This window comes from Lithobates pipiens, unplaced genomic scaffold (assembly GCF_037356315.1).
Source record: "Lithobates pipiens isolate NorthernLeopardFrog02 unplaced genomic scaffold, aLitPip1_a1.2 Scaffold_8, whole genome shotgun sequence".
NCBI lineage: Eukaryota > Metazoa > Chordata > Amphibia > Anura > Ranidae > Lithobates > Lithobates pipiens.
In genome coordinates, this window is record NW_027507903.1 from 139,029,347 (window position 1) to 139,051,792 (window position 22,446).

Sequence of the window (22,446 nt, forward strand, 5' to 3'; positions counted from 1 at the left end):
AGCAGCCTCAAGCTGCAGCTTCTCCCTCTTCTGATCACACGACCAGTGTGAGCAGCAGAGAGAACTGGGCATGGCACCGGTTTGTTGACAGCGATCATCGGATGGAGTGATCTGTGATGTGTTGGATCCTGGCAAACACGGACACTCCCATGTGCGCACCCCAGGGGGCACTTGGGGAGCGCGATTCTGGGAGGGCATTATTGTACGTCCTCCCAGAATTATCCTTCTGCGCTGTAGCCATCATTTGGCTATGGCCCGGTCAGCAAGTGGTTAAAGAAGATGTTCCAGAACTTCCAGAGAACATTTTTGAAAGCTGCTCAGGGACTAAATACTACGTAGAATAAACTTTATAGCTGGCTTCTAGCAAGGCTGTGTTCATGACACCTTTATAAATATGGGAGATCCAAACCTTCTAGTCCTCCCCATTTATTTCCTCTTCGAGATCTCTTTCCCATACCAATTGATAGGGCATCTTAGTGAAGAATGGGACTTTCTAGGTGCCATTCACTTTGAGGGAAGAAAACTTGAAACGAGTCATATAAAAACAATTATTTATTGTGACAGTATTAAAAGTGCACCTTAAAGTGATTGTAAAGTCTTGCTTTTTAAAATAACAAACATGTCATACTTAACTCCTCTGTGCAGTTTTGCGCAGAACAGCCTGGATCCCCCTTTTCTTGGGTCCATCTTCGCTGCTTTTGGCCCTCCCTCCTGACGAGTGCCCCCATAGACCAGCAGATTTCTATGGGGCCACCCGAGCCGAGCTGCAGCCCTGTGTGTCCATTCAGAAACACAGCTGCAGTTTGGCCCCGCCCCCTCTCCCCCCTGATTGGCTAATTGACTTTGAAAGCCGCAGGAGCCAATGGCACCGTGGCTGTGCCCCAGTCAATCAAGAGGAGAGTCCGGGATGGTCGAAGGAATTGTGCACATCGCTGGACAGAGAAGGGGCTCAGGGTAAGTGTTGAGGGGTGCTGGGGGGACTGCTACACAGAAGGTTTTTATCCTAATGCATTCTAGGTTGTCTCTCAAAGCTTTTTACAAAAACTAAGCTTCATCAGTTGGCCCTGCTGTTCATCATTTTGGCCCTGCCGCATTTTATGCAGTGTATCGCAATGCACACTAACGAATTTATAGTCCCAATAACCCCCAGCATTGGTGTTATTGCCAGTGATAATAATCCTCAGCATTGGTGTCAGCAGACACAATAATAACCCCCAGCATTGGTGACAGTGGATGCATTAATAACCCCCAGCATTCATGTCAGTAATAATACCCCCAGCATTGGTGTCAGTGGATGCAATAATAAACTGAAGCATCTGTGTCAGTGGATGCAATAATAGTGTCAGTAGATGCAGTAATTACCCCCATAATTTGCTGTCAGTAAGTGCTATAATAACCCCCAACATTGGTGTCAGTGGGCGCAATAATAACCCCAAGTACTGGGGTCAGGGACCGCAATCATACCCCAACATTGGTATCAGTGGACACAATAATACCCCCCCAATACTGGTGAGAGTGGATGTAATAATAACTCCCAATATTGGTGGCAGTGGACGCAATATTAACCTTCAACATTGGTGGCAGTGTGTGCAATAAAAACCCTTAACATTGGTGGCAGTGGATGCAATAACCTGCCAGCACAGGGGCCAGTACTATTAACCGCCCCCCCACCACCACCACCACATTGGTGGTCAGTTACATTGAAATGTAACCTCTTAATGACCACTAATGTGGGTGGGGGGTTAACTTTCACTGTTATAACCACAAATGCAGGGGGGGGTGGGTTAAAATTGTGCCGCCATGACCACCTATACTAGGTAAGGGGAGTTAAATTTTACTGCCGCTGACTACCAATGCGGGGGAAGGGGCTCAGTGGCAAGCAGTGAAAGTTAACCCCCTCCCCCTTCTGCATTGGTGGTCATGGCAGTGAGTTAACTCCCACCATTCCCCACGCCTGCAATAGTAATAATGGCAACTAAATATAACCCCTTTCTCAAACAAAGCCCCCTCCTCTAGCCCATTGGTGATCACTTACCTTATCACAGGCTCCAGCGCTGCTTTCTCACCCTCCAGGCCAGAACTTTGTACTGTGGGAGGAGATAACTCTGCCCACAGTACAGTCCACACAGTTCACACTGAAGTGTGCTCAGCAGCTGCCATATTGCATTTTCATTATAAATCCAGTGGGAACTGGATTTAGTCAGCCGGTCAGTCAGACCAAGATAAACGATACATAGGTCCAATTTTGTGCAAAATACTATTATTCAGTGGTGTTATGAGTGGAGTTATACCAAGCATCTCAAACCTTGTGGTGTCCACGGGGACAACCTCTGTTGTCATAAATAATTTTATCATAGGGGATGAATTGATTAACTGCGTTAACCCACCCCCAAAAAACAAATTGAACTTACCAGAAACCCCTGTTGCTAGGCAGTCTTCCTAATCTGCCTCTTCCTATTCCGCGACGCTTCCTCCTCTTCGGCGAGCGGCCCCGTTGCCTTCTGGGACATTTGTGTGTACCAGAAAACAATGGGGCCATTCACAAAGTGCTGCACGACTCGCGTATGCGCAGTAGGAAACGGGTAGTGAAGCCGCAAGGCTCCACTGCCTGTTTGCCTTCGTTAAGATGGCAGCGCCGACAGCCGATCCGATGGACGGATTCACCTTGGGGGGGGGGGGGCGACATCGCGGGCTTGCTGAACAGGTAAGTGTCTGTATTAAAAATCAGCAGCTACAGTGCTTGTAGCTGCTGACTTAAAAAAAACGGAAAAAAAACGTCTGGAACGCCCCTTTAAGCGTGATCATCTGCTGGGCTAAAAAACAAGGGTTAACAGGACTGGGGTAGTAATTACTGTGGAAAGCATAACTACCACATGTTGCCAATATCCGTGTATGACTGGGCAGGACCAAACAAGATGTACAAAATCAGCTTCAGGCTACTTGCATCTGGAACAGTTGGATGTAGGAATACCACGCACGACAAATAGCAGAGTGGGCGCAAGTCAAGTTTGGTGGATGATATACAATAATGTCAACTTAATATTCATGGCTAGAGATACTGTTAAAAGATAAGTTCACTTTAAAATAAATAAATGCACATTTTTTTGCAGGTAAAAAATTGTGCATTTACTATTTTTGTTAGGAGCCTGGAAAGCATTGCACCAGCGAACAGGAGATCACTGATGCCTTGCAGATCTCCTGCAGACTGTTAGTGTGAGCCATCTGCCCATACATCACGTGTGTCAGCTTCACACTGACAGGAAGAATCAATGAACTACCACAGCGCCGTGGTAGTTTATTAAGAACTACAAGCTGACAACCGCAAAGGGTGTTGGTACTTGTAGTTAATTCATTCATAGAACTCAGTGAATAAGTGATGTTGCTGTGTGGGTGGAGTCCTGCAAAGCCACACTCTCTTTAAAAGGGGACTAATGTTTTTATTTGGGCTTACTGTTACCTCACCTGCTCGCTTCTCTGTCACAAGGGTCCCTTTGGAAAGTAGCCCAAATATGATGAATCCGACACTTAGTCCTTTTTTAACATTTATTCAGGATAAACACAAAAGTCCTTCAATAGAGGGTCAAAGTATAAAGAGGGAGTTCAGGCACCTGGTAATTGCGGGTTAGAGGTATTGGTCAGATCCAGAGGACAAACAGCTTCACAGACTGGATCCAGCAACCATTGGATAGGCCACTCTCACTTTACCTAGCAACCGATGAGATGCACAACAAAGTCTCTGCCACAGCCTTGTCAATTGAACTAAGAAATCTTGAGAGTTTTAAACTACCATACAGTACCAGTTTCTTTCAGCCGACCCGGCGATACTGTATGGGTGTTGATCCGGGTTGCGTCCTCCAACTGAGTTTCCAGGCTCCTCCAGAGACACCAGCCTTGTGCTTGGTCCTCTACTAGAAAAGTGCTCCCCTGGATCCTCCGGTTTTCTTGGCCTCTCCCTGCAGGCGAGACAGCACAGGACCACCCCTGGATCAGTAGGCCCCAAGACTTTTGCAGAGCCTCGGGCCAGCCGGCCCTGAGTCGCAGGACCATGCGACACAGACCCCAGGCCAGGAGGGCCATAAGGTCGGGATAGGGGACCCCGGAAAACGAATCACCAAAAATGGAGTTGGTACCTTAAATAACCTCTCCCAGAATGCACAGCAGGGAAACAACTCCCATTGAGCTATTTCCGAGCAAGAGGTGGTATTCAAGACATCCAACCTGCTGCATTTCCACACTTACTGGCGGTGACGGCGACACCTACGGTCAAGTGGGAACCGGTACAACCCAGCTGGACTGGCACAGAAACCAGAACTTTTAGGAAAAATTTAGCCTGAGCCAACTGTAGCTTCAGACAACTAAATTTGAAAAATAATAGCAAGCAGGGCGCTACATGTAGTTCACACATATTGCAATACCTGCTTTAAGCTGGCCAGCTGCATCAAAGTAATCCCTCTTATGGCCAGTCCTACACTGCTTTACCACTGCAAATGCTACGGTGGATACCATGCCAATCTGGGGCATAACGACATAAGGTGGGGAAGAGCTTCTAGCTTGTAGAGGTATTTAAACTATCAGGTGTTAAAGGTTTTTTTTCTAACCTAAAAATGGGTGGAACATGTAACACGTTCCAGAAGCTGAACTTATCCTTTAAGTGAGAGGAACATGCTTCCTCCCAATCCTCCTCAGTCATAGAGGGGATTAGGGACCACTTGGATCTGACCTGCAGAGGGCATCTGCCCAGCTTAATATGCAATAAATACAACTGTGATATCAGTCCTTTGAGGCCCTGTGAGTGTGGTACCCTTTTAAAGCGGAGTTCCACCCAGAAATGGAACTTCCACTTATCCAGTTCCTCTACCCCTCTGGTGTTACATTTAGCACCTTTCAGGTGGGAAGGGGGAGCAGATTAGTGATGGCCGAACGGTTCGCCCGGCGGTCGTTTCGCGGCGAATTTCCGACTTTCGCCGTCCGCGGGTTCGAACGCCTTTTTCCGTCGTTCGCCCCGGCGGACTTACGTGTTTAATGTATACAAGAACTTTAACCTTTCGTGACACGTTTATCATGTGTTACAGGACAACCAATTGAGACATGACAGCTCATGGACACTTGGACATTCCCCCTAACCTATAAATACACCCGATCCGGTGGCCATTTTACATTCTTTCTTCTGTCACTGTAGGGAAAGGATCCTGTGTGGAGTAGGGACAGAGAAAACGCTAGCTATTTGGTACACAAAAGTTCTTTTCAGGACTGGTATAGGTGTTAGGTCAGCAGCCTGAGTTTCTTTTGTCAGTTTAGATAAAGGGACAGAGCGCTGTATGCTGCTATTTTAGGGACAGCTCAGCCAGATTAGTCTTTCTTCATCATCATCATCATCATCATCATTAGCTGTTACTATCAGGTCCACAAAAGAGCTGTTCCAGCTAATCGTTCCAGCCTACTCTTTTTTGCCAATTTGTATAGGGACAGGCAGGAAGCAGTGTGTCAGGCAGTGAGGATAATTTTAAAGACTTGCTGTTACTATTAGTTCCACAAAGGTTCTTTTCAGGACTGGTATCAGTGGTACGGTAATAGGCTTGTACACGTATAATATTCTTTCTTCCAAATATAGAAAGAATATTATACTTGACTGCTGCCCTTCTGCTGCAGTCTGCTAATCATTCACAACTCACTTGTTCCACAAAGCTCTTTATCAGGACTGGTAACTTGGTCTGTCTAGGGTGCTACGGTACATAGGCTTGGGTGCGGTACAGTCTGCTGTTCTGTAAGGACCGCTATCGGTCCACAATACATAGGGTTGCCGTGCACTACTGCTGACCGCTGCCCTATACTGCAGCAGTCCTTCAGCGGTATAGGGACTGACGCACAGTCTGCTAAACACTAATACACAACCTGCTTGGTCCACAAAAGTTCTTATAAGGACTGGTAACTTGGTATAGGGTGCTACGGTACATAGGCCTGAGTGCAGTACAGTCTGCTGTTCTGTAAGGACCGCTATCGGTCCACAATACATAGGGTTGCCGTGCACTACTGCTGACCGCTGCCCTATACTGCAGCAGTCCTTCATTGGTATAGGGACTGACGTACAGTCTGCTAATCACTAACACACAACCTGCTTGGTCCACAAAAGTTCTTATAAGGACTGGTAACTTGGTATAGGGTGCTACGGTACATAGGCCTGAGTGCAGTACAGTCTGCTGTTCTGTAAGGACCGCTATCGGTCCACAATACATAGGGTTGCCGTGCACTACTGCTGACCGCTGCCCTATACTGCAGCAGTCCTTCATTGGTATAGGGACTGACGTACAGTCTGCTAATCACTAACACACAACCTGCTTGGTCCACAAAAGTTCTTATAAGGACTGGTAACTTGGTATAGGGTGCTACGGTACATAGGCCTGAGTGCGTTACAGTCTGCTGTTCTGTAAGGACCGCTATCGGTCCACAATACATAGGGTTGCCGTGCACTACTGCTGACCGCTGCCCTATACTGCAGCAGTCCTTCAGCGGTATAGGGACTGACGCACAGTCTGCTAAACACTAACACACAACCTGCTTGGTCCACAAAAGTTTTTATAAGGACTGGTAACTTGGTATAGGGTGCTACGGTACATAGGCCTGAGTGCAGTACAGTCTGCTGTTCTGTAAGGACCGCTATCGGTCCACAATACATAGGGTTGCCGTGCACTACTGCTGACCGCTGCCCTATACTGCAGCAGTCCTTCATTGGTATAGGGACTGACGTACAGTCTGCTAATCACTAACACACAACCTGCTTGGTCCACAAAAGTTCTTATAAGGACTGGTAACTTGGTATAGGGTGCTACGGTACATAGGCCTGAGTGCGTTACAGTCTGCTGTTCTGTAAGGACCGCTATCGGTCCACAATACATAGGGTTGCCGTGCACTACTGCTGACCGCTGCCCTATACTGCAGCAGTCCTTCATTGGTATAGGGACTGACGTACAGTCTGCTAATCACTAACACACAACCTGCTTGGTCCACAAAAGTTCTTATAAGGACTGGTAACTTGGTATAGGGTGCTACGGTACATAGGCCTGAGTGCGTTACAGTCTGCTGTTCTGTAAGGACCGCTATCGGTCCACAATACATAGGGTTGCCGTGCACTACTGCTGACCGCTGCCCTATACTGCAGCAGTCCTTCATTGGTATAGGGACTGACGTACAGTCTGCTAATCACTAACACACAACCTGCTTGGTCCACAAAAGTTCTTATAAGGACTGGTAACTTGGTATAGGGTGCTACGGTACATAGGCCTGAGTGCGTTACAGTCTGCTGTTCTGTAAGGACCGCTATCGGTCCACAATACATAGGGTTGCCGTGCACTACTGCTGACCGCTGCCCTATACTGCAGCAGTCCTTCAGCGGTATAGGGACTGACGCACAGTCTGCTAAACACTAACACACAACCTGCTTGGTCCACAAAAGTTTTTATAAGGACTGGTAACTTGGTATAGGGTGCTACGGTACATAGGCCTGAGTGCGTTACAGTCTGCTGTTCTGTAAGGACCGCTATCGGTCCACAATACATAGGGTTGCCGTGCACTACTGCTGACCGCTGCCCTATACTGCAGCAGTCCTTCATTGGTATAGGGACTGACGTACAGTCTGCTAATCACTAACACACAACCTGCTTGGTCCACAAAAGTTCTTATAAGGACTGGTAACTTGGTATAGGGTGCTACGGTACATAGGCCTGAGTGCGTTACAGTCTGCTGTTCTGTAAGGACCGCTATCGGTCCACAATACATAGGGTTGCCGTGCACTACTGCTGACCGCTGCCCTATACTGCAGCAGTCCTTCAGCGGTATAGGGACTGACGCACAGTCTGCTAAACACTAACACACAACCTGCTTGGTCCACAAAAGTTTTTATAAGGACTGGTAACTTGGTATAGGGTGCTACGGTACATAGGCCTGAGTGCAGTACAGTCTGCTGTTCTGTAAGGACCGCTATCGGTCCACAATACATAGGGTTGCCGTGCACTACTGCTGACCGCTGCCCTATACTGCAGCAGTCCTTCATTGGTATAGGGACTGACGTACAGTCTGCTAATCACTAACACACAACCTGCTTGGTCCACAAAAGTTCTTATAAGGACTGGTAACTTGGTATAGGGTGCTACGGTACATAGGCCTGAGTGCGTTACAGTCTGCTGTTCTGTAAGGACCGCTATCGGTCCACAATACATAGGGTTGCCGTGCACTACTGCTGACCGCTGCCCTATACTGCAGCAGTCCTTCATTGGTATAGGGACTGACGTACAGTCTGCTAATCACTAACACACAACCTGCTTGTTCCACAAAAGTTCTTATAAGGACTGGTAACTTGGTATAGGGTGCTACGGTACATAGGCTTGAGTGCGGTACAGTCTGCTGTTCTGTAAGGACCGCTATCGGTCCACAATAGATAGGGTTGACGTGCACCACTGCTGACCGCTGCCCTATACTGCAGCAGTCCTTCAGCGGTATAGGGACTGACGTACAGTCTGCTAAACACTAATACACAACCTGCTTGGTCCACAAAAGTTCTTATAAGGACTGGTAACTTGGTATAGGGTGCTACGGTACATAGGCTTGAGTGCGGTACAGTCTGCTGTTCTGTAAGGACCGCTATCGGTCCACAATAGATAGGGTTGACGTGCACCACTGCTGACCGCTGCCCTATACTGCAGCAGTCCTTCAGCGGTATAGGGACTGACGTACAGTCTGCTAAACACTAATACACAACCTGCTTGGTCCACAAAAGTTCTTATAAGGACTGGTAACTTGGTATAGGGTGCTACGGTACATAGGCTTGAGTGCGGTACAGTCTGCTGTTCTGTAAGGACCGCTATCGGTCCACAATAGATAGGGTTGACGTGCACCACTGCTGACCGCTGCCCTATACTGCAGCAGTCCTTCAGCGGTATAGGGACTGACGTACAGTCTGCTAAACACTAATACACAACCTGCTTGGTCCACAAAAGTTCTTATAAGGACTGGTAACTTGGTATAGGGTGCTACGGTACATAGGCTTGAGTGCGGTACAGTCTGCTGTTCTGTAAGGACCGCTATCGGTCCACAATAGATAGGGTTGACGTGCACCACTGCTGACCGCTCACCTATACTGCAGCAGTCCTTCAGCGGTATAGGGACTGACGTACAGTCTGCTAATCACTAACACACAACCTGCTTGTTCCACAAAAGTTCTTATAAGGACTGGTAACTTGGTATAGGGTGCTACGGTACATAGGCTTGAGTGCGGTACAGTCTGCTGTTCTGTAAGGACCGCTATCGGTCCACAATAGATAGGGTTGACGTGCACCACTGCTGACCGCTGCCCTATACTGCAGCAGTCCTTCAGCGGTATAGGGACTGACGTACAGTCTGCTAAACACTAATACACAACCTGCTTGGTCCACAAAAGTTCTTATAAGGACTGGTAACTTGGTATAGGGTGCTACGGTACATAGGCTTGAGTGCGGTACAGTCTGCTGTTCTGTAAGGACCGCTATCGGTCCACAATAGATAGGGTTGACGTGCACCACTGCTGACCGCTGCCCTATACTGCAGCAGTCCTTCAGCGGTATAGGGACTGACGTACAGTCTGCTAAACACTAATACACAACCTGCTTGGTCCACAAAAGTTCTTATAAGGACTGGTAACTTGGTATAGGGTGCTACGGTACATAGGCTTGAGTGCGGTACAGTCTGCTGTTCTGTAAGGACCGCTATCGGTCCACAATAGATAGGGTTGACGTGCACCACTGCTGACCGCTGCCCTATACTGCAGCAGTCCTTCAGCGGTATAGGGACTGACGTACAGTCTGCTAAACACTAATACACAACCTGCTTGGTCCACAAAAGTTCTTATAAGGACTGGTAACTTGGTATAGGGTGCTACGGTACATAGGCTTGAGTGCGGTACAGTCTGCTGTTCTGTAAGGACCGCTATCGGTCCACAATAGATAGGGTTGACGTGCACCACTGCTGACCGCTCACCTATACTGCAGCAGTCCTTCAGCGGTATAGGGACTAAGAGTTTTGTCACAGGGTCATTTAAAAAATGACATGCAGAGGAAGAGGCAGGCCCTTCCGCAGGGGTGGTAGGGGTAGGGCAGGAGCAACAGGCTTGAGCCAAAGTGGGAAGTTGCAGAAGGTGCGTTCAATTACTTTAAAGGATGCACCAGACTTGGTTGAGTGGCTCGCTCAGCCTTACTCTTCTGCACCCTCCTCATCCTCTCGATCTGCACCCTCTTCTTCACTCTCTGCTATGTGCACCCCCAAAGACACTACCACCAACAACACGACCACCACCACCACCACCACATACCTTCCGCTTGAGTCACTGGAATTATTTTCCGATCCATATCAAGAGGACATTTCTGATGCGCAGCCACTCTTGGTATTGGATCAGGAAGAGGAGGTAGCAACAAGCGCTACTCAGCAGTCTGACGCCAGTACCCAGATCAGCCCAAGGAGGAGGTTGGTCCCCGGTGTTGCTGCCTACTCTACTTATAGCGGTGGGGAAGGTGACGTTGATGATGACGTGTCTAGTGATGTCACGTGGGTGCCCACAAGAGAGGAAGAGGAGGGGAGTTCAGAGGGAGATATGGACCAGCAGATAGGGAGGAGAAGCAGCAATGACTTACATTGCACAGCAGGGACAAAGCAGACTGCAAATGTATCAGGAGCGAGTCATCGACCATGTACGGTCACATCTGGCGCTCCCAGGACACCGGCACATGGCTCCGCAGTGTGGGCTTTTTTTAACGTGTCCGCTGCTGACAATAGCGTTGCCATCTGCAATCTTTGCAGTCAACGCGTTAGTCGCGGTAAGCCCAATACTCACCTAGGGACGACCGCCTTAAGAAGGCACATGAGCAGCCATCACCGAGCCCAGTGGGAGCAACGGAACACACAAAGCCACACTGCAGGCTCTCACCGTCCAGCCTCGTCTTCTACTTCTCCTTCTCCTCTCTCCTCACAATTGTCCTCCACTCCACCTTCCATCACGCCAAGCTCACATTTTTCTGCAAAAAGGCAGGCTTCCGTGGGCCTAATGTTTGAGCGTAAAAAAATGATGACGCCGGATAACCCTCTTGCCCAACGGTTGGCGGCTGGCTTGTCAGAACTCATAGCCCGCCAACTACTGCCATATAAACTGGTGGACTCGGAGGCCTTTCGCAAATTTGTGGCCATTGGAACACCACAATGGAAGGTCCCAGGAAGGAAGTATTTCTCAGAGAAGGGCATCCCAGAGCTATATGGCCATGTTCAGCGGCAAGTGAATGTATCTCTGGCACACAGTGTCGGTGCCAAGATACATCTGACCACAGACACGTGGTCTAGCAAACACGGGCAGGGAAGGTATATCAGTTTTACTGCCCACTGGGTGAACCTTCTGACGGCCGTCAAGCATGTAACCCGTGGCACCCGTGTAGATTTGGTTTTACCGCCACGGATTGCATGCAGGCCTGACTCTTCTTCTCCTCCTCCTACTCCATCCTCCTCCCTCTCCTCCTCAGCTGCCTCCTCCTTTTCCGCTGCTAGCGTCTCTTCCACTGCACCGCCCAAGCTCCCCAGAACCTATTCCACATGCCAGGTGAGACGTTGCCATGCCGTGCTGCGTCTGTTGTGCCTGGAAGCAAAGAGCCACACTGGCCCGGCACTCCTTTCAGCTTTGCGTTCACAGGCAGATGAGTGGCTAACACCGCTCAATTTGACAGTTGGTAAAGTGGTGTGTGACAACGGTGCCAATCTGCTTAGCGCATTGAAACAGGGCAAAATCACGCACGTGCCGTGCATGGCACACGTCTTAAACTTGGTCGTGCAGCGATTCCTTGTCAAATACCCTGGGGTCCAGGACATCTTGCGGCAGGCAAGGAAAATCTCGGCCCATTTCAGAAGATCTTACACGGCCATGGCTCGCCTTGCTGACATTCAGCGGCGACACCATCTGCCGGTCAGACGTCTTATTTGCGATTGCCCGACGCGATGGAACTCAACCTTCTATATGCTTGATAGGCTGCTCCAGCAGAAACGTGCAGTTAACGTCTACCTGTATGAACTCTGCGAAAGAAACGGTTCTGGGGAGCTGGGTTTTTTTTCACCGCGCCAGTGGCTGCTCATGCGCGACACATGCAGACTTCTGCGGCCATTTGAGGAGATCACCAAACTGGTCAGTCGCAGCCATGGCGCCATCAGTGACATGGTACCTTATGCCTTCTTTCTGGAGCGTGCATTGCGTCGTGTCATTGATCAGGCTGTGGAGGAGCAGGAGCGGGAAGATGAGGAAGTCGCAATGCTGGATGAATTCCCAGGGGGGGCTACTCTATCTGAGACAAGTCAACAACAGGAGTCTGATGAGGAGTCAGAGGAGGATGGTGCCGGGGCGGATGAGCAGGAGCAAGAAGAGCATGCTTTAAACCTTTCTGGGATCCCTGTTGTGCGAGGATGGGGAGAGGAGAATGAAGAGGACGACATTATCCTGGATGATGAGCAGGAGCCAGGCCACCACACCGCTTCCACTTTAGTGCAAATGGGGGCCTTCATGCTCCAGTGTTTTAATAGGGACCCCCGTATAAAAAGCATGAGGGTCAAGGACCAGTACTGGGTGGCAACGTACTTAGACCCCCGGTACAAACACAAAATGGCGGAAATGTTACCGCCGTCGCAGAGGGCTGTCAGAATGCAGCACTTCCAGGCCTTGCTTCGAGAAATGCTGCATTCTGCTTTTGCGTGCGCTGGCAGAGGAGCAATTCCCACTCCCAGAGAAGGATTTGCGGGTACCAATCCAACAGCGCCTGCAAGAAGAGGCCGGTTTGAAGATGTGTTGGTGACTTCGGATATGAGGTCATTCTTTCAGCCGACCCATCGACAGGTGTCATCCGGATCCAGCATCAGGGAACGCCTAGACCGTCAGGTGTCCGACTACATTGGGTTAACGGCCGATGTGGACGCTCTGAGGAGTGATGAACCCCTAGACTACTGGGTGGGCAGGCTTGACCTCTGGCCAGAGCTTGCCCAATTTGCAATCGAACTGTTGGCTTGCCCCTCATCCAGTGTCCTGTCCGAAAGGACGTTCAGCGCAGCAGGGGGGATTGTGACCGATAAGCGTACTCGCCTAGCTCACCACAGTGTTAACTACCTCACATTTCTAAAAATGAATGAGGCATGGATCTCGGAGGAATTCAACACATGTGATCAGTAGACCATGTATATGTCTATAAACAATTTTTGGAATCAAGCACACAGACCTTCTTAATTCATTTGGCTCACTTCCCTGACCCAAAAAAGCACACCGTACTATATGCCCCTACCCTCCTCTTTGAAGAGGTTGAGCGGTGTCATATTTCTACTGGGGCTGCTTATTATGAGGGGTTCCCACCATCCCTGTGCTGTGCTGACTTCCTCCTGGGTGTTCTTATTATGAGGGGCTCCCACCATCCCTGTGCTGTGCTGACTTCCTCCTGGGGGTTCTTATTATGAGGGGATCACACCATCCCTGTGCTGTGCTGACTTCCTCCTGGGGCTGCTTACGGTGCTGCTGTCAGCGCTGTATGTCACGGAGCTGCTGTCAGCGCTGTATGTCACGGAGCTGCTGTCAGCGCTGTATGTCACGGAGCTGCTGTCAGCGCTGTATGTCACGGAGCTGCTGTCAGCGCTGTATGTCACGGAGCTGCTGTCAGCGCTGTATGTCACGGAGCTGCTGTCAGCGCTGTATGTCACGGAGCTGCTGTCAGCGCTGTATGTCACGGAGCTGCTGTCAGCGCTGTATGTCACGGAGCTGCTGTCAGCGCTGTATGTCACGGAGCTGCTGTCAGCGCTGTATGTCACGGTGCTGCTGTCAGCGCTGTATGTCACGGAGCTGCTGTCAGCGCTGTATGTCACGGAGCTGCTGTCAGTGCTGTATGTCACGGAGCTGCTGTCAGCGCTGTATGTCACGGAGCTGCTGTCAGCGCTGTATGTCACGGAGCTGCTGTCAGCGCTGTATGTCACGGTGCTGCTGTCAGCGCTGTATGTCACGGAGCTGCTGTCAGCGCTGTATGTCACGGAGCTGCTGTCAGCGCTGTATGTCACGGAGCTGCTGTCAGCGCTGTATGTCACGGAGCTGCTGTCAGCGCTGTATGTCACGGAGCTGCTGTCAGCGCTGTATGTCACGGTGCTGATGTCAGTGCTCTGTATTACGGTGCTGCTGTCAGTGCTCTGTATCTCCTGCACCCTCTTGTTTGCCTACCCTGGTCCCTGACCTTCCCTCTCCTCCATTGCCTTCATTAGCTCCATAGTCCTGAATTGTCAGAACAATTTCCCAAATAAAAAAAAAATGCTTGTAGTTATCGATCCCAAATTCACCTCATACATGTATTATGCTATTGTCCAGGTGGTGGGACTACGTGCTACCCCCTAATAATTACCCCGTGGCCGCAAATTCGACCTAAAGGTTTGCGAAATTCGCCTCCCATTGAAGTCAATGGAGCCCGCGGCGAACGGTCGTTTTCGCGAACGTTTGTGTCCGTTCGCGTTTCGCGTTCGCGAAACGTCCCGTCGGAAGTTCGTCCATCACTAGAGCAGATACCTGTCTAATACAGGTGTTGGCTTCTACCCCTGGTGAAAGATTGCGACAGTATCCGTGTCGACCTAAGCCATGTCCAGCCCCCTCCTCCGCCCCCCGCTGTCTTCTGGAGGACACACAGGTCCCAGAAGACAGCAGAGATCAGTCAGAACGTGCATCGTGACTCGCGCATGCGCAGTAGGGAGACAGGCCGTGAAACCGTAAGGCTTCGCTTCCTGATCTTACTTAGGATGCCGACACCTCCACCCCAAGCCGAGGAATGGGTCAGCTTTGGGTGAGGACATCTCAGGCATCCTGGACAGGTAAGTGTCCTTATTTTAAAAGTCAGCAGCTGCAGTATTTGTAATTTTCTTTTTGCAGGAACTTTAATTGAGTAATGAGAAAACATTTGGGAGCCAAATTGCGTAACCACTGTATGTCATAGTTGCAAATATTTATAAAAGACTGAGTACTAAATTATAAGTAACCCTTAGATGATCAAAAGTGTACAATACACCATTGCTATATAATTTGGCTAAAACAAGCAGACCTCAAAGAGTTTAATTGAGTAAACATGGAGTTTCCTCAAATTTTGGTTAGCTTCCAGTCATATCAATTTTGTCAGAGTGAATATGGATAGCTTCACTTTGTATAATGTTGATATTGGAGCCTCAACACCAATAAGTAAATGATCTATTCCTAACACCGTGACCACATGCAGTGGCAGTTCTTTTTGATACATAGTGCTTTAGCAGACTGGTCATTCAGTTTACTTTATAAACTTTTTTTGCTGAACACCTTGCTTAAATAACATTGAATTGAATTGGTATTAAATACTGCTGAAGTGTAATTGGCCCCATTCACACCTGAGTGTTTTGTAGCTTGAAGCCTGAAGCTACAAAACGCTGGAGGGGAAAAAATCTATTATTCTCTATGGAGATGGTTCACATCTCCACTCCAAAACGCCTGAAGCCAGAAGCTTCAAAACGCCTGAAGCTCAAACAAGTTCTGGAACTTTTTAGGGCAGATTTTCTGCTTTTTACATTGGTGACCTTTTGACCTGCAACAAAAACATGTCAAAATCGTGACAAAATGCGGTAAAAATGCGGCAAAATAGTGGCAAAATTGCGTGACTTTCTGCCTGAAGACGCTATGCTCAGGTGTGAATGGGGCAAAGTCCTATCTGAGCAGTGCATGGAGATGCTACTCCTATTTCTCATTTATTTGGGTTATTAAAGATATTTCTGTTTCAGGCTTGAAAACATTACTCTGAGCAGTTTGCTGAGAGTTGTCTTTATACTTTGCCAGGTGATACTGCTGTACAGTCAAGAGGACAAGCTACAGTATTTACAAAATGTCACGCACTGCAATAATAGAACTTTAAAATAGTGGTAAGTAAAAATATCAAGCTTTTTATATCAAAAGTACCACATTTTGCACACATTTCTGCACATCAGAACATCATTATTTTGTAAAAGTTAAGAACCTAATCTGAAAACCTCAAGTTTCACTGAAGCGGCATTCTATACTGTACACACCATATCCACGTTTAAAAGTAAGCTAAATTCCAAGCCATAAGATGAATAAAAATAAGTGCAATTTGTGATTCTGTACAGTCAGGATTTTTTTTTAACCAGGTCTGGGACTTCCATTGCTCCTGCAGCACAAAATAAGGTCCTGTACACTCCCCCAGCTTGCTGATTGGACATTAAAGGTGAAGCAGCATATTAAGGAAGTTATCCCTCTGCTGTCTCTATAAAGGCCATAATTGAGGCCTTCAATCTCATCAGGGATTGGGAGGTTCAGGGCTCCGGCCTTTTGCATTTGCACCTGTTGTCTCTCTGTCATGTGCTCTCCCACTGCCCCGAAAGACAAGGGGCGGGGAATAGACTAGAAAGAACGCCAGGGACGGGCAGAGTTTCACACATGCGCAGTGTATATAAAGCGGAACACGCGTGTGTCGTACCTACGATCTGTGAGCAGAGGATGGAGTAACGGAAGCGACGATCGTTATAACGAAGGTACAATTTTAACTTGGTGCATCAGTGGCCTATACAGCTTATAGATTGAGGCTGGAGATGAGCCAAACACCCCCCTGTTCGCATCCAGAACATGTGAACAGGCAAAAAATTTGTTTGAACACGTGAACACCGTTAAAGTCTATGGGACTCGAACGTGAAAAATCAAAAGTGCTAATTTTAAAAGGATAATATGCAAGTTATTGTCATAAAAAGGGTTTGAGGACCCTGCCCCAGGGCACATGTATCAATGCAAAAAAAAAGTTTTAAAAAAGGCTGTTTTTTCGGGAGCAGTGATTTTAATAATGCTTAAAGTGAAACAATAAAAGTTAAATATTCCTTTAAATATCATACCTGGGGGGGGTGTCTATAGTATGCCTGTATAGTGGCGCATGTTTTTGACACAAAGGGGGTTTCTCGTGATGCGTCAGAGGGGGCGGGGTCACCCATACATGTCACTGGGTAACCCCAGCATTCCTCCTTGCATCAGAGGGGGGCGGGGTCATTCATCCACATGTCACAGGTGGCCCCGTCTTCGGTTATTTAAGAACTGTCACCCGAGTCGCACGTCATTCTGCCGGGCAGCTCCTATGGAGGAGGCTGTATCGTTCATGGATCGTAGAAGGATTACATCGGTGGAATTTTTTCTTTGTTTTGTTTTTATTAAAGGACTTTTGGTTCGGGGTTCCCCTTAATATTCATACCAGACCCAAAGGGCCTGGTAATGGACTGGGAGGAATCCCCATGCTGTTTTTTTTCAATGACTTTCATCTGTATTGCCAATTTTGCAAATTTCACCAGTTTCTCCAGCATTGCCTTCCTCTTTATTTTGTTATGTCCCAGAATAAATGGCTATTTATTTTTCAGAAATACTTGCCTATGTGTTCTACTTCAAAAAGGACAGTTTGTTTATGAGTAGGCAGGTACATTTCAAAAATACAAGTTCAAATTAACTTGTTAAGGGACACCAACACCAACCGACCTCCTTGAGGTTTAAAAATACAAGATAATAATGGTATTGTGGTAACTTGACACACAAAACAAGAAATAATATTATGGAGAGCACTAGAAAAAAAATGCAGATCTTGATAAAAAAACAAAAAAAAAAATTATAAACGTTATTATGGAGATGTGATGAAAAACTAAATTAATATTATTCATGAGATCACGAGAAATAATAAAGAAATCAGTTAGTGAGAACTCTGTGTGAATATGAGCAGCAAAACAACTTCATTTGACTAGCATTCTAAAGAAGAAGAGCATGATGAATATGCTATCTCCATTACGACTGCTAGTTTTACCAGACCGAGCCCATCCGTCTCGTTATTTATTCTGAGCATGCAGGGCACTTTGTGCAATGGAATTGTGTACACAAGATTGGAATTTATGCAAACAGATTTTGTTGTTGGAAAATTTGAGAACCAGATCTCAAATCTTGTGCGACGGAAATTCCGATGGAAACTGTCCAATGGAGCCTACACACGGTCGGAATTTCCGACAAAAGGCTCCCATCAAACATTTTCCGTTGGACAAGGCATTAGTCTGCCAGTTTATGTTGAGGGGATTGCTGAAGCCCTGCTCAGTATCAAGCAGCTTGCTATGGGGGCAGACAGAGAAGAAGAGGAGCCATGAGTGTCCCAGGAGACCCCAGAAGAGGAGAATCGGGACCGCTCTGTACAATACCATAGCACAGAAGGGTAAGTATAACATGTTTGTTAATTTAAGGGAAAAAAAGCCTTTAGAATGCTAGATAAAAAGACATGATGCTAACAGTGTTGTCTCTGTATGTCACTTATGATGCAATATCTGGAAGCTGGTCTGCTTATGAATACCACATTGTAGAACGAATAGACAGACGTTAGCTTTTTCTTTATCCCATCCCTGCCGATGATAAAGTAATTGCATATGTATAGTCTCCACTCAAAAAAACACACTCATGAGAAGCAAATGCGTTTCATCCCAATGGGCATGCTCACAAGGATAGAGTAGGTAAAAGATGCTTCCAAAAAAATTAAATATCAAAAAGGAGCTAAGTACTAAGTACAACTCTTAATCTTCCTATATTTTTATGTTGGAAAAGAGATAAGCTCCATGGGCCAGCACCTCAGTGGGGTAGCATGGGGGAGGGGGGGGCTGGTGGGTTGTGGCCCCAGGAGCATCATCTAGATTGGAGCAGAAATTTCCCGCCATCTTGACTTCCGCCATGCCCGCAATCCCAAGTATTGCAGTGACTGTGCTCCTCCCCTGCCTCTCTCTATGAACTGTGCTGCTACTCACGCTGCCTGCCTGATTCTCTACGGCTGTCCGGGCCCAGCAACAGGTGCTCCTTGTGATTCGATGAACTGGGTCACATGCAGGAGGCACATGGGAGCACTCCGTCCTGTGATCCAACTGGAACTGGGTCACGGGAGACAGAGCTGGCTTTGGCGAGTGATCACGGTCAACGCTTCCACTTCACTATCCGGGTCTAACCTCTGGTTGGGGCAGGCTCTGGATCCCCTTACACACTCAGCATGGGAGACAAAAAGACTACTACCAGGTGAGTGGTGGTGGTGCACTGCCGAGTCGGGGCCAAGTTGTCTGGAGACAAGCAGGCTCAGCAGGGGCTGTGACATAGAATTCCGAGGGAGAGGTTGGGGGACTGGTCACTGGGTCCTCCTATATTGTTACAGTTCTGCAAACTGCTTGTTGTTTACTAGATTCCTGAGTCCATGTGGACCACATGGACTCAGGAATCTAGTAAGCAACAAGCAGTTTGTGAACTGTATCATCATCAGCTTTCCTTCTCATGATTTCAGTGCTGTACTCATTTGTCATCTCTGTGCTCACTACACTCTTAGCTTGCTATATATGATATACACAAAATGACTGTCAAAAAGCTGTTGTATAATCCATAGACCTCCTGTCCACCAAAGACGCTCCAGCTGGTACTTCAGATACTCTTGAGCCTCGTGGCAGTGGTCCCTTGAAGGTCTCCGATACTCATACGTTTGTAAAATGTTAAAGAAAAAAACTGCGCTGGTAGAATAACTGAAAAAAAAAAGAGAAATACACACCAAACAAATAAGAAAGCTAAAAATAAGCTGCTCTGGTAGTGAATGAAATAGGCAAAAAAGTGATCTAGTGAGCAAGTAAACCTTTTGGCTAGGTTAACAAATAAAATGAAAACCCTACAATATTGAACTAAAAAAGGTGATCAAAAATACAGATGTGGTTAAATGCAATAAACAAGTGAATCCTGTGGGGTGTAACCTGTTGAGTGAAACAAAGATAACCATTTCACCAAAAAGTGAATGTCATGAATATTACAATAATGGTAAGTGAGCCAACAAATACAGCAGAAAAATTAAAAACGTGTAAACCTTAAATAAAAAGCAGGGAGTGAATGTTGAAACACCCTGTGAGGGATCTTCACTATTCAAAGGACACCGTGAATCCACCACCACATAAATCGAAGGCTTACCAGCTGTACAAGCTGTCACAGCTTGTTGCTAATACCCAGCCAGGGCCTTTAAGGCCTCCCGACACCTCCAGTGGTTAGCAAGCCGAGCGTTCCTGAAGAACTTTGTTAGTATCTTAAGGCCTCTTTCACATGAACGATCCGTTCAGGTTCGCCTGTCAGTTTTTTAGGCGGACCTGAACGGACTCTTCATAGACCTCTATGGAACGTCGGATATCAGCGGTGACAAGTCCGCTGACATCCGACCAGCTCCGATCCGAAAAAGTGTGACGGAGGAAAAACCTACTTTTCCATCCATCTGAGGATCGGATTGGGTGACAACGGACTTTGCGGTCCGTCCTCATCCGATCCCCCATTGGGGAGAGTGGCACTCTGACAGGTCGGCCCCTGCACAGTGTGCAGAGACCGACCTGACATCTTCCTTCTCAGTGGGGATCGACTGAGCGATCCCCCCGCTAAGCAGAGTGGGCTCCGTACATGGACACATCCCTGTAAAAGAGCCCTTAGGTTGCTGTTATGTCTCCAGAGGCTAACTGAACCTGTTGCCACGTGATAGCTTGTACATGTTTTTAATTGTTCTGTTGTATTTGTTGGCTCACATACAATTATTGTAATATTCATGACATTCACTTTTTGTTGAATTGGTTATCTTTGTTTCACTCAACAGGTTACTCCTCACAGGATTTACTTGTTTACTGCATTTAGCCACATATGTATTTTTGATCACCTTTTTTAGTTCAATATTGTAGGGTTTTCATTTTATTTGTTAACCTAACCAACAGGTTTATTTTTAGATTTTTTGCCTATTTCATTCACTACCAGGGCAGCTTCTTTTTTGGTTACTCATAGGTTTGTGCATGTTAGGCCATGGCAGAGGCAGTCACGGATCGGAAAGTGGCGTAGATGTGTGTACAGCCTGATTCTCTTAACCTTTTTTGAACCATTTTCTCTATTTTTATTGTGTAAGTGCAAATTTGTGGTTAATAAAACCAGAGTTTTTATCCTACTACACAATGGGTGGCTTTTTATGCCTTTTTTTTCTAACATGCACAAACCTATTAGTATAACAAATCTTAAAGGGACCAGTGCCATGAGGATCAAAAGTATTTGAACAGCTGGAGTGTCCCTGGTGGACAGGAGGTCTATGGATTGTACAACAGATTTTTGACATTCATTTTGTGTATATCATATGCGGGGGGGCCGGCAACCCATCGATCATGTGTGAGTGACAGGTAGATCGTCAAAACGCCTCTGCTTTGCCGACCCCCACACCTCTTCAGGTTCCTCCACTGCACTTATCTCTCCTCGCAGCGAGCACAGCAGAAATCGGCAGGTAGCACAGCTCAGAACGGTGGGCGAGAGCTGGCCAACTTAACTTTTCAAGTTAGCCGGCAGGTGATTGGTTGCTAGGTGGCCCTAGCAACCATTCACCAGATTGTTAATATGGAAAGTTATCTCGGAAATCTCTGACTACCGCCCTCTGTCCAGAGCTGTGATGTGTCCTTCTTCTGATCTGTGTATACCTGTGTAGGTACTAGGTAGGAAAATTATTCCACTGCTGCACTGACATCGAAAACTGCTGTGTTGTTGGGGGGGGGGGTAGTAGGTGATGTAAAGAGGCGAGCACATTGCTGTGGGGGGGGGACGGACAGCAGAGGGCACTACTGTGCGGAAAGGGGTGATGTGAAATTGTGAAATGAGCACCATTCACTGCCCTACTGCCCCTGTCACCTGCCAGCCACTGCCCTACTGGCACTGCCACCTGCCCTACTGACACCAACCACTGCCCTACTGCCACCAGCCACTGCCCTGCTGCCACTGTCACCTGCCCTACTATCACCAGCCACTACCACTGTCACCTGTCCTACTGCCCCCAGCCACTGCCTTACTGCCACTGTCATCTTCCCTACTGTCACCAGCTACTGCCCCACTGCCACTGTCACCTGCCTTACTGCCACTCTCACCTGCCCTACTGCCACCAGCCACTGCCCTACTGTTACTACCACCTGCCCTACTCTGACACCAGTCACTGCCCTACTGACACCAGCCACTGCCCTACTGCCACTGTCAACTGCCTGACTGACACTGTCCCCTTTTAAGGTAGGCAAGTTTATATTTTTACTGTGACATTTGTTTTATTATACCTTTTATAGTTAGTTTTCCTTAATATTTAGTTAGGCTTTGTTAATTAATGTCTTAAAAAAAGGGGGGGGGGGGTGCCGATCATCAGTGATTTTTGCTCTCTTTATGTTGTTCAGGTAGATCTCCACCCCTCAAAGGTTGCCTACCCCTGATAGCAGGAGGGCAGTGGACAGTGTCCAGTATTGGTGACAGTATTGGTGATAGTAGTTTTTATTTATTTATTTATTTATTTTATTTGATATTTTTTATATTATTTATTTTATTATTAC

The 22,446-nt window shown here is 47.5% G+C and overlaps 1 protein-coding gene across 3 annotated transcripts in view; it reads left to right on the forward strand.

Moving 5' to 3' along the window:
- IL15RA (interleukin 15 receptor subunit alpha) overlaps positions 1–22,446 on the forward strand; it is a 214,716-nt gene that overhangs the window by 45,686 nt on the left and 146,584 nt on the right. Inside the window, exon 2 of one of the 3 annotated variants that reach the window (XM_077473413.1) lies at positions 15,866–15,948. The exons of the other annotated variants lie outside the window; for them this stretch is intronic. The gene's annotated coding sequence lies outside the window, so the exon portion shown is untranslated. The remainder of the gene's footprint in view (positions 1–15,865; positions 15,949–22,446) is intronic. 3 annotated transcript variants of the gene reach the window in all.